This window comes from Colobus angolensis, unplaced genomic scaffold (genome assembly GCF_000951035.1).
Source record: "Colobus angolensis palliatus isolate OR3802 unplaced genomic scaffold, Cang.pa_1.0 Scaffold26, whole genome shotgun sequence".
NCBI lineage: Eukaryota > Metazoa > Chordata > Mammalia > Primates > Cercopithecidae > Colobus > Colobus angolensis.
In genome coordinates this window covers 12,106,370-12,121,199 of record NW_012115821.1, presented here as the reverse complement: position 1 = coordinate 12,121,199, position 14,830 = coordinate 12,106,370, and the positions used below count along the sequence as shown (strand labels likewise).

Sequence of the window (14,830 nt, the reverse complement as noted above, 5' to 3'; positions counted from 1 at the left end):
TCACAATATACAGCACAATAAGCATGCAGTCTTGCCTCATGTATGCCTGTCTGTCCACCCAATTAGACAGTAAACTCTCTGGCAGCAGAAACTGGGTCTTAACCATTTTAGTTTCCTCCATAGAGATCAGCACAATGCCTGCACATAGTAGTTATTTGCTAAGCATGAAATCTTTAACAAAGCCAGAATTGATTCTGAGGCAAGGTTAAAGATACTATAAATAAAACTTCACTGAACTGAAATTCTTAGTCCCATGCAGGGCACCTGCATATTTTTATTAGGTTCCACCATGGAAGGCATAATTTTAGGTATTATCATGCTGATGATGCACAATCTTCCTGCTCCAACTTGGCCAAACCCAGGGAAGCAATTTCCTATTTGATTAAGAGTACGACAGCAGCGAGGACTGGAGTATAAAAATTTACTGTAGGGTTGAGAATGTAAGCTTAATTGTGGATCAAATGGGAAACATTCTAAACAGCATGTTTTAAAGGACGTATTTGAACAGCCTATTTTAGAATATTCAATATCATCTTCAGCAGTAAGTCAAGCTCTGCAAACTAGCAAGTTTCAAGACAGGTACTCACTCATTCTCTCTTCTGTAGGATCCTAAAGGGGGTCCTGGGGACTATCAGTTACTTCAATGTCTCAGGTTATTAATTCTTACTTTAATTATATCTCAACAGAGTGATTTTTTTTTTTAACCATTTGCTCACATAGCAGTGAACAAGCTTTACACTGTTATCAGTCTTCACATAACAGTTCCCAAATTTTGCCTTTAGGTTTACATTATGTGTAATGAATTTTAAAAGTCTTTCTCCACAAAGTCATAAGAGAGCCTTACAAGTTTCACTCTCTGCCTGACCTCCTGAAACCCTCAAAAGATAATTAATCATGACATCTTCTTGTGATTTCATTAAAAAAACTTTTTTTAAATCACTGATCATGTCTTCATTCTACTGAACCACTTAAGAAGTGGGCAATTTAAACTACCCCATAATGATTCACTAGCCTCAGCAATCAAGGCTGTAAGAAGACAGAAGCCTATGTCCAACATTATTATTAGTAGTAATTACCTGTTATATATTAATGCTACTAAAGTAAAATGTGAACTATATATAATCGATAATACGACTTTAATAATGTATATAACAATCCAGTATAGTCTACCCCTTTATCTGCTGTTTCACTTTTCATGGTTTCAGTTACCTGCAATCAACTGCAGTTTGAAAATGCGTGTGCATAGGCCGGGCACAGTGGCTGACGTCTATAATCCCAACACTTTGGGAGGCAGAGGCGGGTGGATCATTTGAGGTCAGGAATTTGAGAACAGCTTGGCCAACATGGTGAGACCCCGTCTCTACCAAAAATATAAAAATTAGCCAGGCGTGTTGGTAAGTGCCAGTAATCCCAGCTACCTAGGAGGCGAGGCTGAGGCAGGAGAATCACTCGAACCAGGGAGGCAGAGGTTGTAGTGAGCCAAGAACACGCCACTGTACTCCAGCCTGGGTGACAGAGTGAGACTCCATCTCAAAAAAAAAGACAGAAAATAGATGAGTATAGTACAAAAAGATACTGTGAGACAGAGACCATATTGATATAACTTTATTACAGTAAGTTGATATAATTCTTCTATTTTATTAGTTATTATTGTTAATCTCTTACAGTGCCTAGTTTACAAATTAAACTTTACCACAGGTATGTGTGTGTGTATATATATATGTATGTATGTGTGTGTGTGTGTGTGTGTATATATATATATATATGGAAAAAACATGTTATATCTAGGGTTCAGAACTATCTGTGGTTCCAGGTATCCACTGGGGGTCTTGGAACATACCCGCCATGCATAATGGAGGACTACTGTATGTATTAACATATATAATTATAATAATAAAGACAAAAGCAGTTTGAGTTGTGGATCACCTAGCACTATTCTAGGCACTTTTCATGCATTGTTGATTATATCCCCACAATGTTCCTGCGGGTAAGTGTTAATTCCACTCTATAGATGAGGAAATTGAGACCAACGTGACAGAGGGAAGACAACAGAAACATGAATGAAGCCCTGATTGCCAGCTTTCCATTTCATCCCCGTGTTAATCCACCCCACACCTACCAAGGGATTAAGAGTGTGAATAAGAGACTTCATTTCATGGCTTCATTTCATCTGGGTTACTTTAGTCCTGATAAAAGAACATGGTCACGTGTGGTAGCTCACGCCTGTAATCCTAGCACTTTGGGAGGCTGAGGCGGGTGGATCACCTGAGGTCGAGAGTTCAAGACTGGCCTGGCCAACAAGGTGAAACCCCGTCTCTACTAAAAATATAAAAATTAGCTGGGCATGGTGGCGCATGCCTGTAATCCCAGCTACTCAGGAGGCTGAGGCGAGAGAACCCAGGAGGTGGAGGTTGCAGTGAGCTGAGATCATGCCATTGCACTCCAGCCTGTGAGAGAAAGCAAGACTCTGTCTCAAAAAACAAAAACAAAAACAAAAAACACATTAGCCCTGTAGCCCTGTGCCTAATGTCACAGTGCTATCCCTTCGTCCCATTCCAGCAACTATGTATGAAATAAAACCTGTGATCCTATCAGTCATATCCCTTCTCCAAGCCTCCCCTCCTGAAACTCTATGCCTCTAATCCTATGAGACATTTCACACACAAAAAAAAACCCTGTTAAACAGAAATTTCCCCCACACCCCCAAAAAAACCCTGTTAAACAGAAATTTCCCCCACACCCCAAAGCCTGCTTCCTAGTACTCCTCAAATTAAAAGTCTAATAAGATTTTGTATCTACAGTCAACCAAGAAATAATAATATTTGGGTTTGACTCTTTGCTCAAACCAAGAATTATTTATCAGGCCTGCTAAGTATAATCTGCTTTCCTAAGTATTATGAGAAATATGAAACAGAATACACTTACAAATCGTAAATTGTGAGAGAAGAAATGAGAGAAATGCACAAAAGTTTTCTTTTCTCCAGAAGAGAAACTGCAACTAAAAAAAAAACAAAAAAAATGCCTAGAGATAATAAAAGAGACATTAGAAACCAACACGCAATTGTCACTAATTACTCCTGAAAGAAGTGCTCAGCATTCTAATAAAAACATTATATTAGTATGATGTTTGTCATTAACAAAGAGATTTTGCTTACAACTACATCAACAGATAAGATCTTATGATATGTGTTGTCTGGGGCAAAGCAGGGAATTGTGGGAAATGTGGAACAAATTTGTGTTGAATCCCTGCCCTCAGGGAACATTTGAGTTCATGAAATAAAACTAGGAATCTTTTGACTGGACAAGATTTGTTTCGCTAGGAATTCAGGATACATTAATCCATGAGGAAACATGAACATCTTGGAACTCGACCAGGAGATTGTGGTAAAAAATCTAGGAGTTAGGTAAACAGTGTCTAGCCACAAGATCAGAGGAGGTGTTTAAACCTCTAAGGGATCATTTTATGGGAAAAAGCAGCCCCTTCTGAAAACATTAAATCTAGGACATGAGGGACAGATAGACACTCATACTTAGAGTCTCAGAGAAAAAAGCATCTGGTGGAATCTCTTCTAGAAACTTGGGCTTGGGAGAGTTTGGAACGTGGACTTAAAGACCTGTAGTAAAGTCTAGAAAAAGATAGAGGCAGCTTGTTACAATTTACACCAACAGGAAACCATTTAGAAAGGAAGAATAAATGTTAGTTAAACTTTAAAGATTAAATTACAAATTTACTCAAGTGATTTTAACTTTTACTGCACAAGTAGCAATTTTAAGTCATAAGGGATCTGAAATGTTTCCAGAGTTTTAAAATGGACTGTTTTACACAAGTGAAAAAAAGATTTTGGCTTCTAGTGCTGAGCACAGAGCAAATCCTGTGGCTTGTAATGGGCTGGTATAATTGCATAGTTTCATTAAAATAATTTTATTACTGACTTTCTAGTTTTCTGTTAATTATCATTTCAGAGTAGGAAAAACTATGACTTTTAAAGCCTATATTAAGGTAGGCTTAAGCAAGCATGGAAAAGAAAGCCAGGGAGAGAAAATATAAAAAGAAGCTATTAATATTAACAGTTACAGTTGGACACTTGTTCATTTCATAAATCTTTGCAGTATTAGCAAGATTGATGAGAAGTAGTAAAAATGAGAAGAACATGAGATAAGCGATCATTTGTTATCATTACTGAAATATAAAGTATGATTCAGTGTTTCATAATGGATGTTAAATTTGATTTAACATATGGTTGGCTCATTTGCTGAAAACTATCCTTAAAGACATAAACTCATTCTAAAGTCAAAGACATTGTCTTAATAACAGTCTCTGGATTATCTTTATGTAAGAGACCGAGTAACCTCAGTAAATACAAACTTAGGGAGAAGTTATGAAAAGGCTGTTCCTTAAGGAAAAAAAAAAGCAAATGTGTTATATACTCTGATTCATTAAACATACTATAGAGAATTCTAAAATATTGTTGAAAGAGTAAAGAATTAATGTGTTTTAACACCAACACAGAGAGAGTCTTTTGAACCGGTTTTCAAATGATGAGTAGAGAAACCCAGTCACTGCTGTCAATGCTTCAGCAGCTGCCTAAGAAATTCTCCTTTGTCAACTTCATTTCTATAATCACAAGAGAACGCCAGGGCCCAGTTTAAGCTTAGTGGATTAAGCAGATCACGGCAAGTATTGTTAAAATAATTTATAATCTATCATTATACTTCAGGAGTGATCTACCTGGAATGAGAGACACTTAAAAATATTAGTTACATGAGTATATTCCTATCCATGACTTAGGTTTGTCTGAATTCTCAGTTCCATTAAGAGAAATGCACTAAAAATAAATAAATAAAAATAAATAAATAAATAAATAAATAAATAAGAGACAAAGGCTCACTCTGTTGCCCAACCTGGAGTGCAGTGGCATGATCATGGCTCATTGTAGCTTTGAACTCCTAGGTTCAAGTGATCCTCCTGCCTCAGCCTCGCAAAGCACTGGGATTACAGGTGTGAACCACTGTTCCTGGCCTACATTTTTTTTTAAAACAGCAATTTATGTACCTCCTAGAGACACCACACCAGTTTGAAGACTAGCCATCTTCAATATTCCCTGTGCCAGTATTGCTCAAAAAGACTTATTTCTTGAGCTAGCAAGTATCTGCTCTACAACCAGGTTCATTAATAAAATGTCTATCTTTCAAAAAAAATATAGTTGAACCTTCTGTTTTCACTGATGGCTGTGCCTTTCCTCATCCTTGGATACCTATTCTTATAACCCAGCCTACGCTCGTCTGAAATAAGTGACTGCGAGGCAGCTCCATTATCCTGCATCCTGCCTGCAAAAATGATCTAGATGTGGGGAGTAGTGCTTTCCCCTTGTTCTATACACTAAATCAATATAAGTTGTTAGACTGCATCTTCTTTGATCAAAGTGTCATCTAATTCACATTTAGCCATCAGAAGCATGTCTACCAAAGAGCAATGCAGCCAAATAAGCTTTATGCACCCATCCTTAGGTTATACTCCTTAGTTAATATTACTCTTACTTGGCATTGATTTTATTTATTGACAACAAAAATACCCATGTTTGACACCAACTAGCCTTGATGTGCCACTTTTACTGACTCTCTCAGCTTTGCTCCCCACATTTGTAAAACGAGAAGTCCAACCTTTCAGTGATTCATGAAAGCAGAGTTCACTGTCAGCCTGGCCACACAACTACACCCTGAGGATCTCGCTAGGGGATCAAAGCCCACAGATTAGATCTGATGAGGTCCCCTAAATTCTATATTTTAGTAAGTTCCCAGATGATTCTCACACGTATCTCCTACAGAATAGATATAGCTGAAACAAGCTACAATATTATATACTGAACTCATTCAACCATTAGCACAAAGTAAATGCATGCTAAATCAGCTGCACAATCCACTCTGTGGAGAAATCCAGCAGCCACTCCAAGAAGCTGACCTCCAAAGGTCATGGAGCAAGATGGAGATGAAGAGGCAGCCAGGGTCTGGAGTTCCCACTTTGCTCTCTTAGCAGCTGTACAACTTTGGACAAGTCTGTCAACCTCTCAGAGATTAGGATATCTTTTCTCTAAAATGGTGGTAATAAAGCCTATGTTAGAGGGAGATTGTGCAAATTAATTTTAAAAATATACATGTAGGCCAGGCGCGGTGGCTCACGCTTGTAATCCCAGCACTTTGGGAGGCCGAGGCAGGCAGATCACCTGAGGTCAGGAATTTGAGACCAGCCTGGCCAACATGGTGAAACCCCATCTCTACTAAAAATACAGAAATTATCTAGGCGTGGTGGCATATGCCTGTAATCCCAGCTGCTCAGGAGGCTGAGGCAGGAGCATCACTTGAACCCAGGAGGCAGAGGTAGCAGTGAACCGAGATCATGCCATTGTGACAGAACAAGACACTGTCTCAAAAAAAATGTAAATGTGTATATATATGTGTGTATGTGTCTGTGTGTGTGTATGTGTGTGTGTGTTTGTGTGTATATATATGTGTGTGTACGTATATACATATATATTTATGTGTAATGTACTTACAAAATGGGAGTAGTCGAGACACTTGGGAGGACTGCATTCGACTTTATTCATTCTTCCTTCTGCTGTAGCAGCTAACACAGAGTGAGTACACTAAGAAAACAATGCTTTGAAGAAACAATTTAATGCAACTACCGATGACACGTGTTATTCATTCAGAACAGTTTATTGAGAGGCCTCTTTGTGGGAAACACTGTGATAGTCCATGTGCCCCTTCAGATCTCTTCCTCCCCTTCTTTCTCTGTTCTGTGCTGCAGAAGCCTGATCTATGTGGACTACACTGACAGGCCCCTTGGTGTTCTGGCTTCCTCTGCAAGTTGGCCAGTGAGGGCTCTATAAGAGTACCAAATGAGAGGAAAAACAAGAACTTGGTCTGATCTAGCAGAAAGATTAGACCAAGGCCCCAATCGCAGAGATCTCCTGTTTCTCCCAAAGTACTCTGTTTTCCCAAACATCTCTCCTACTGTGTTGCAGTACCACTCCCTCACCTTATCCCTTTGGGCTTGAGTCTTTAAAACTCCACTGCTTACCATCCCCAGGTTCCTGCACTAACCTTGCAGTTCCTCTAAACCCTACCAACACCTCTCTACATCGTCCCTTTGTAAAGAAGTTCTCTGGAGCGCAGCCTCAGTTGAGTGTACCCTCTGTTCCAGTCAGGAGTCTGATATAAACACAGTGTTAGGAGTTAGCGAATACAGCAACAAACAAAAAAGTCATGATCTCTCATGGAGTTCCAACAACCACCACTGTCATAACAAACAGCTACCGTTTATTGGACACATATCCCATGCCAAGCTCTATAGAAGTTGTATACCGCAGGTTGCTATCATCATCTCTATTTTTCAAATGAAAAAATCAAACCTTGGAAATATAAAACCCACATGAATATCTACCAACAAAACTTGGATTCACAACAGAACTGAGATTCAAGCCAGAGTCAACCCAATTCACAGCACACTCTCCTAAATGCTGAAGTATTACCACATTTACCTCAACAATGTCCCTGCCAAATGGATCTTCAGTGTGAGTCATAAGAAATTTCCCCCAATCCTCCCCATGCCAGATCTGGCCATTTTCAGAAAGCCTAGTTTGAAAATTCAGGAGACCTGAAATGTGACCTCTCATCACATCTACTCACCAACTGGCTTATGAGTTTCCTCCTCTTTGAGCTAACACCTCCAGGGAGGTGCATGCTTCCGTAACTAGTGGCCTTTGTTCTAACCACCAGATCTGCCATTTTTCCTGCACAATTTCAAGATGAATGCAGGCAAGCAAGGGAGAGAGCCCTTGGACACTCTTCTCTGGGAGTATTCTAGGACTTTTCAGGTCTGCCTGGTGAGATCAGGCACCTTATCACTGGCTTCTACTTGTGCGATCTCCCAATTACACAAGCTATCCCATCTAGATTTACATGTGGCCATCCTCTCTGACCCACAGGCCAGAGGACTCAGCCCATGCAATGTTTTTAAAATAACCCCAACCCAGGGTGGGCTGACAGGCTCACAGCTGCACCAACTATATTAATTAGTACCCAGACCTTTTGAGAATTGATTTCCACTTTGATCCCAGCCTACGCATTTCTATCTCTGATATCTAAACAGCAAATCATGTTATCTTATAATTAAGTGATAATCTTCATGACAGAAAAGATGACAGGACTATAAATGGCTTCTGTAAGTGATTAAAATAACTTCCTCCCCCTTTCCACCCAGCCCTGGAAATGTTCTACAACTTCACAAGGCTATTGCTTGTTAATAAACTTCCCATGACATGAACTTCATTCATATTCAACAAGTTTACATACCCACTAAGGTACCCTCCAGAAATGATATACATCTTATTTTTTATGCTTAAATAAGAACATTTTATTTTTTTATCTCTGTCTTTATTTTTTTGGAGACACAGTCTCACTCTGTCACCCTGGCTGGAGTGCAATAGCATGATCTAGGCTCACTGTAGCCTCCACCTCCCACGCTCAAGGATCCTCCCACCTCAGCCTCCCAAGTAGCTGGAACTATTGGTATGCTCCTCCATGCCAGCTAATATATATATTTGCATATATCCATGCCAGCATATATATATATATATATTTGTAGAGATGAGGTCTTACTACGTTGCCCAGTCTGGTCTCGAACTCCTGGGCTCAAGTGATCCTCCAGCTTTGGCCTCTCCAAGTGCTGGGATTACAGGCATGAGCCATCTTCTCATGCAGCCTACAAGTACATTTTATTAGCCTTAGTAAGTTACACAAAGTCAGCAAAACTTTTGACTTTAATATTCATGTAACATTAAGATTGTTAAATTTTGCATGTATATGCATGTGTATGAAGTATATACAAGTTCAGAGTAACTTGAAGATCAGTGTTGAAACAACATTGAGTATTTAATATGAAATAAGAATAAATGACTAAAAGAAGAGAAGTTTTACTTCAATAAGCGAATTGAATATTGAACCCTGATATGGTTTGGCTATGTTCCCACTAAAATCTCATCTTGAATTGTAGTTCCCATAATCCCCACATGTGCTGGGAAAGACCCAGTGGGAGGTAATTAAATCATGGTGGCTGTTCCCTCATGCTATTCTAGTGACAGTAACTTCCCACAAGATCTCATGTTTTGAGGGACTTCCCCTTTCACTTGGCTCACATTCTTCTCCCTCCTGCCACCATGTGAAGAAGAACATGTTTGCTTCCCCTTCTACCATGACTGTAAGTTTCCTGAGGACTCTCCAGCCATGCTGAACTGTGAGTCAATTAAAACTCTTTCCTTTATAAATTGTCCAGTCTTGGGAATGTCTATTAGCAGTGTGAAAACTGACTAATAAACTGACTAATAAAACTGACTAAAACCTTACTAGGTGCTGTATTCTGGGGCAAGTACCTAAGATATTATAGCAAACAATACCCAACCAATCTGCTTCTGTGGCAGAACTGGGCCACATGCCTGGAAGGCAAATAAGAGTTACTCTGCAGCCAACTGATCACCACAGTAATTGAGGATCAGGTAGAAAGAGTGCTGGGATTGATTAGCAGAGTCTGTGATTTGGATTGGACATAGAAATGATATAGTCCATTCCATCTATGCTCAATGAACACTGCACAGGTGAACAGATAGGACTGTAACCTCCTCTGGGGCAAGCTCCATGGTTATTCCATTTCCATATCCCTCAAAACTCCTAACACAGTTCTTTGTACATAGTAGACATTCATTTTGCAGAATAGATACCAAGATGAAATGCTTCAGTTTGTTTTTAATGATGTAATTCAATTGCCAATTTGATAATTCATTGATTTCACACCTTCCCTTCCTGGTTACTCTATACTTAATTTTCCCTTTTCTTCCCTTCCTTTTTTTTTTTTGAGACAGAGTCTTGCCCCTTTGCCCAGGCTGCAGTGCAGTGGTGCAATCTTGGCTCACTGCAACCTCCGCCTCCCAGGTTCAAACAATTCTCCTGCCTCAGCCTCCCAAGTAACTAGGACTACAGGCGCATGCCACCACACTCAGCTAATTTTCGTCTTTTTAGTAGAGATGCGGTTTCACCATGTTGGCCAGGATGGTCTCTATCTCCTGAACTCGTGATCCGACCACCTCTACCTCCCAAAGTGCTGGGATTACAGGTGTGAGCCACTGCACCCGGCCTCTTCTTTTTCTTTCTAAAAGCACATCAATTTACATTTCTAGATCCACTTCCTACAAAGAATTTCCTCTGAATGAATTCAACCAGTGTCCTGTACATGTAAATATATGTATGAATCTTTGTGCCTAGCCATGTCACAGGGTTTTTGAAGCCAAACTGAAAACTTTCCTAGACTACATATTGATGTTCTGAATATCCACATTCCCAGGCTCTTAACAAAGCTGTATCAAACTCCTTTTCTTCTGAGTAATATATTATGTACGTAAAGTCCTAGGAGATGCCATAAGTCTACTATAAGTGGTTAATTACTTTCTGTTTTCCACTTTGCTTCATTCATCCGTGGTGCTATTTTTCTCATCCCAAATATAAACATCTGTTTTGTTATCAAGTTAAAGTTAAGGAGATATAAAACCCTCTCAGATTAATGTACAGCCCATTCTTGAATTCTGGGTCTTAGTACTATCCAATATATTATCATGAATTTTATCATCTCTAGATTACTTATAATACCTAACACAATGTAAATGCTGTATAAATAGTTATTCTAATGTATTGTTTTTATTTGCATGATTTTTATTGTTGTATTACTTTTATTGTTTTTTCCCAAATATTCTTGATCCATAGTGGATGAAATTCACAGACACAGAGCCCATGGATGCAGAGGCCCAACTCCACTTTTAACCAATAGTCATATTCACACAGATACATATAATCTCACACTTTCATGTAATATAAGCACTATATGACTGCATTATATTATCAACTTGTCAAGAAAACTGCCTATGCTCTGTGTTCTTTATAAAACAAGGTTCTTACCTAGTAAGGGCAGCTACACTTCCCCCCAGTTCTCCCTGCTAAAAGGTGACACCCACAGATATGTCTCCTCTTTTGCTTAAGAATGCCCCTTCTATTCCTCTTTCAATCCTGTCCCCAAGCCTAAACCCATCAGTATCCCCTACTGCTGCCATTCTAGGGGAGACTCCAATCATCTTCCCCCAGTGCTGAGACAGCAGCCTTCTACATGGTAGCCTCTGCCCTCCACAGTTCATTTTCCACACTGCTTGCTTTCCCATCTTTTCTCAAAGCCAATCCCATAGGTCCCTTCCTCACTTAAAACCCCTTTATGACTCCTCATTGCATCAGAAATAAAATCTGAACCCCCTTCCACTGTTTCAGAGGCCCATAGTCAAGCTCTCCACATCTAAAAAGTGCCAACTAGTCTTTTGCCAGTTGTCAAACAGACTGAGCTTAGCTTTCTGTCAATTCAGAACCTTTACACATACTGGCTCCTTGATTTGGAGTGCTCTCTCTCCATTTGCCATCTACAGTCAGACCTTCACAGTTTTCAGGCTGAGATAGAACCCTCCTCCAGAGAGCTTTCCATGTCCCCCTTATTTAGTCTGACCCAAGCCCATTATTCTCTCTTCACTCTTCATTTGTTTCCTTCATAATAATTCTGACTGATCATTATGTTATTCATCTCCACGTGTGTGTGTGAACTATCTTCTCTCACTATTATACAAGCCTCCAGAGGGTGGAAAGCAGTTGGCCTTGCTCGTAGATATAGCCCATGCATTTAACTCAGAACCTGGCAAAGGTTAGATGGTCACTAATTATGTATTTGTTAAACAAATGAACATATGACCTCAGATCTTTTTGCCTTAAGAGAAAGAAAAGTAAACCATTTGAAAAGGGGGGAAAAAACTATAAGGTTAGCAAAAGTTAATGGTGTTGGCAAACATTACTACAGGCCCTTGAGAGATGTTAAAAGAATGGAGAAAGGCCTTTAACATATTTAATATATCATCCCTACTTGGAAGATACTTTTAGAATTGTGCCTATGCCCGGAAGTTAATAAACGGGTGAGGATATTCTGTGTGACTAAGAGGGGCTAAGGAGTTGATAAGTATTTCTGTGAGATTTACTGGATGGTTGAAAAATCTCTGTACATTTTCCGCTGATTGTCTCTACCTTTCTACTGGTTTATTGTCACGCTGATTTTTATGGATCTACATTCAACAGCAAAGGAAAATAAGGTAAAATGCCAGAGAATAATCCACTGTAATATAGTAGAAAACTTTTTTAAAATCAAAATTTCTGTTGCTAAACCCACCATCTAACACCTGTTATCACATTTGAGTGATATCACACTTAAATTCGCTTTTGAGTTAGATTACTGAAGACAAATGACTTACTGAAATAGTATCTAAAAGAGTTAATATACAAACATCTACCCAATAGAGACTTAAATATAGCAGTGCTTGTATACCTACTGAAACATGAAAGACTACCAGGAGACAGGGATTTAATGTGGATTGATATTAAAAAGCTAATGGAAATGTGGTGGTCTTTATGATTGGGCTGGAGCATCTTTCATGGCTCTTAAAACATTGGAAGTTTCAGCTGCTGGGCTGGAAGTGAAGATATGGGCTGGTGCTGATGATGAAGGACTATACCCCAAGCCTGGGAATCTGGAAATCTGATGTGTTCAGCCAGAGAAACTCCAAAGTTCTCCGTGTTTCTGCCTCCCTCTACCCCCACAAACTTCAATTCTTCCCTTGCTAATAAAATACTGGAAACTGAGTAATAAAAGGCAAATTTCATTTCAATTCTTTGAGCCAGCTCCCTGCCAAAACTTCTGCCCAGAGTGGTAGAGCAGGGAATGAGTCGGGGCAATCACAGATGTCCTCCTTCTATTCTAGAGGAAGAGATCTGCAAAGGGTATGGCTCTGCATCTTGTCTACTGGTTAATGTGATTCATAAATAAATCACAGAGGGAGAAGTGTGGGAGGCCCCCGTGGTTCAACTCTTTATGTCTTTTTCTGTTCCCCAGTGTGGAAGATTGTCTTGAGGGTCTGGGGACCAGGGAGCAGAGTCACCTACATGGCCTGCTGTACAGCAGCTCTGACAGCTTAGCACAACCCATTCACATACTGGGCAGAACCCTCCCAATGTTAACCTCTGCCAGAGCTCCTCTTGACTTTTTTTTTTAAATCTTAAAAGAGGAAGCATTTCAAATGACCTAAATCTAAAAATAGAGTACTTCATGCTCATGACTATTTTAAATAGCATCTAAAATAAGGAATTAAAGAAAAAAAAAAAAAACCATGTTTCCATTTTTGTGACACTTTCCTCTTCCCTTGAAAAACAGAAAATACTGTAGAGCTTGTCAATCTAAAATCAGACTTTGTGCCAGCTGGAATCCTAGGTTTATTTATTACTGTGCACAGTTCTTACATTAACTGTTTGTTAAAGACTGATTTTACCACCACTGAGACACAATGTAAGTGGATGTCTTTCCATGTTTTGCCAAAAAGATTGATTCAAGCATGACCCATCTGGGAGAAATGATATTAAAGGATAGGGACAGAAGTACCACTCAGTCACGGATCCAACTATATTTCTGAAGAAATCAAGTTTAAACATAAGTAATTGCCTAATGGAGTTGGGCCAAGATGGAGGTAGGAAAATATCCATGACACTTCCAGTATTTACAAAACAGGTTCAAAAATGAATTTGCAACATTTTATGGTCTGTAACATACTTTGTCACTTAGTCACAGAGACGTCTGGAAAAAGATAATCTAATGGGGTAGGTTTTTATTCTCCACTTTAGAAAACTGTTCACATTTATTCCCTATCACAGTTTCAAGTGGAATGGTTGTAATTCACCCAATAAACTTTTCTAAAAAGCAGGGAATCAGAGTTTCTGGGCATGGGGCCCATAGGCCTTTACAAAACTTCATAGGTGTATACCTACAGGTCATAGATTGTGAATGACAGACAACACAATGACTATGTTCATGAACATACATGCTCGTAGACAGATATACATGCAGACAAGCTCAACCTAGATTCACAAATCTTACAAGGTTTTACTTCCACAAGAATGGGTTCCTGTTCAATATCTCCTGCCAGCCAGTCCTCCAAGAGAGACACCGACAAATGTCGACAAGTAAATATGCTCCTCCAAACATGGAATATCTATCACTTATTTCAAGTCATCAAATGTATGAGTCTGCTGTGCCTTGATAGAATTAGTTGAGGTTCTCTTTCAACGTACTCCTAAGACACTCTGTGGTGTCGAGCTGCGGCACTATGGCTCTTTCACTAGCTCATTACCACCTCCAGCAGAGTCTGCCTTGGTATAGCCTCAGAGGCACAGAGCAAGCACTCAACAAATATGGAGTAGAGGAAAGAGAAAGATGGACAGGAAAAAAAGGGGGGAGAGAAGAAAGGAGATGGAAAAGGATAGAAGAGAAAGGGAAGCCAGTGAGGGAGTGAATATCTAGCTGAGAATAGAGGAGGAATCTGAAACAAAAAGGGCAAAGTCAGAGGAGCACTCAGAAAAACAAGTGGATGGACAGCAATGCCACAGGGACCCAAAGGTGCAATGTTTTCAAAAGACAGATTCCAAAGATGGCACCCACAGATGAAGCTTTTCTATTACCAGGGTCACGTACAAACAAATGAATTCAACACCTAGGGCTGTGGTGGTACAGGGTCACATCCATAAAATGCCTTCAGGGACCAGGCAAATAGCATAAACATAAGCTTACAGGAGAGAAAATGCTTGAATTTCAAGCACAGCATCTGTTTCAAGCAGAAAAAACTGTGCAGATCAAACAGCTCAGCCCAGATTCTAT

The 14,830-nt window shown here is 39.6% G+C and overlaps 1 protein-coding gene across 1 annotated transcript in view; it reads right to left on the bottom strand.

The window, feature by feature from the left end:
* FHIT (fragile histidine triad) overlaps positions 1-14,830 on the bottom strand; it is a 1,487,281-nt gene that overhangs the window by 361,623 nt on the left and 1,110,828 nt on the right. The gene's annotated exons all lie outside the window — the stretch shown is intronic.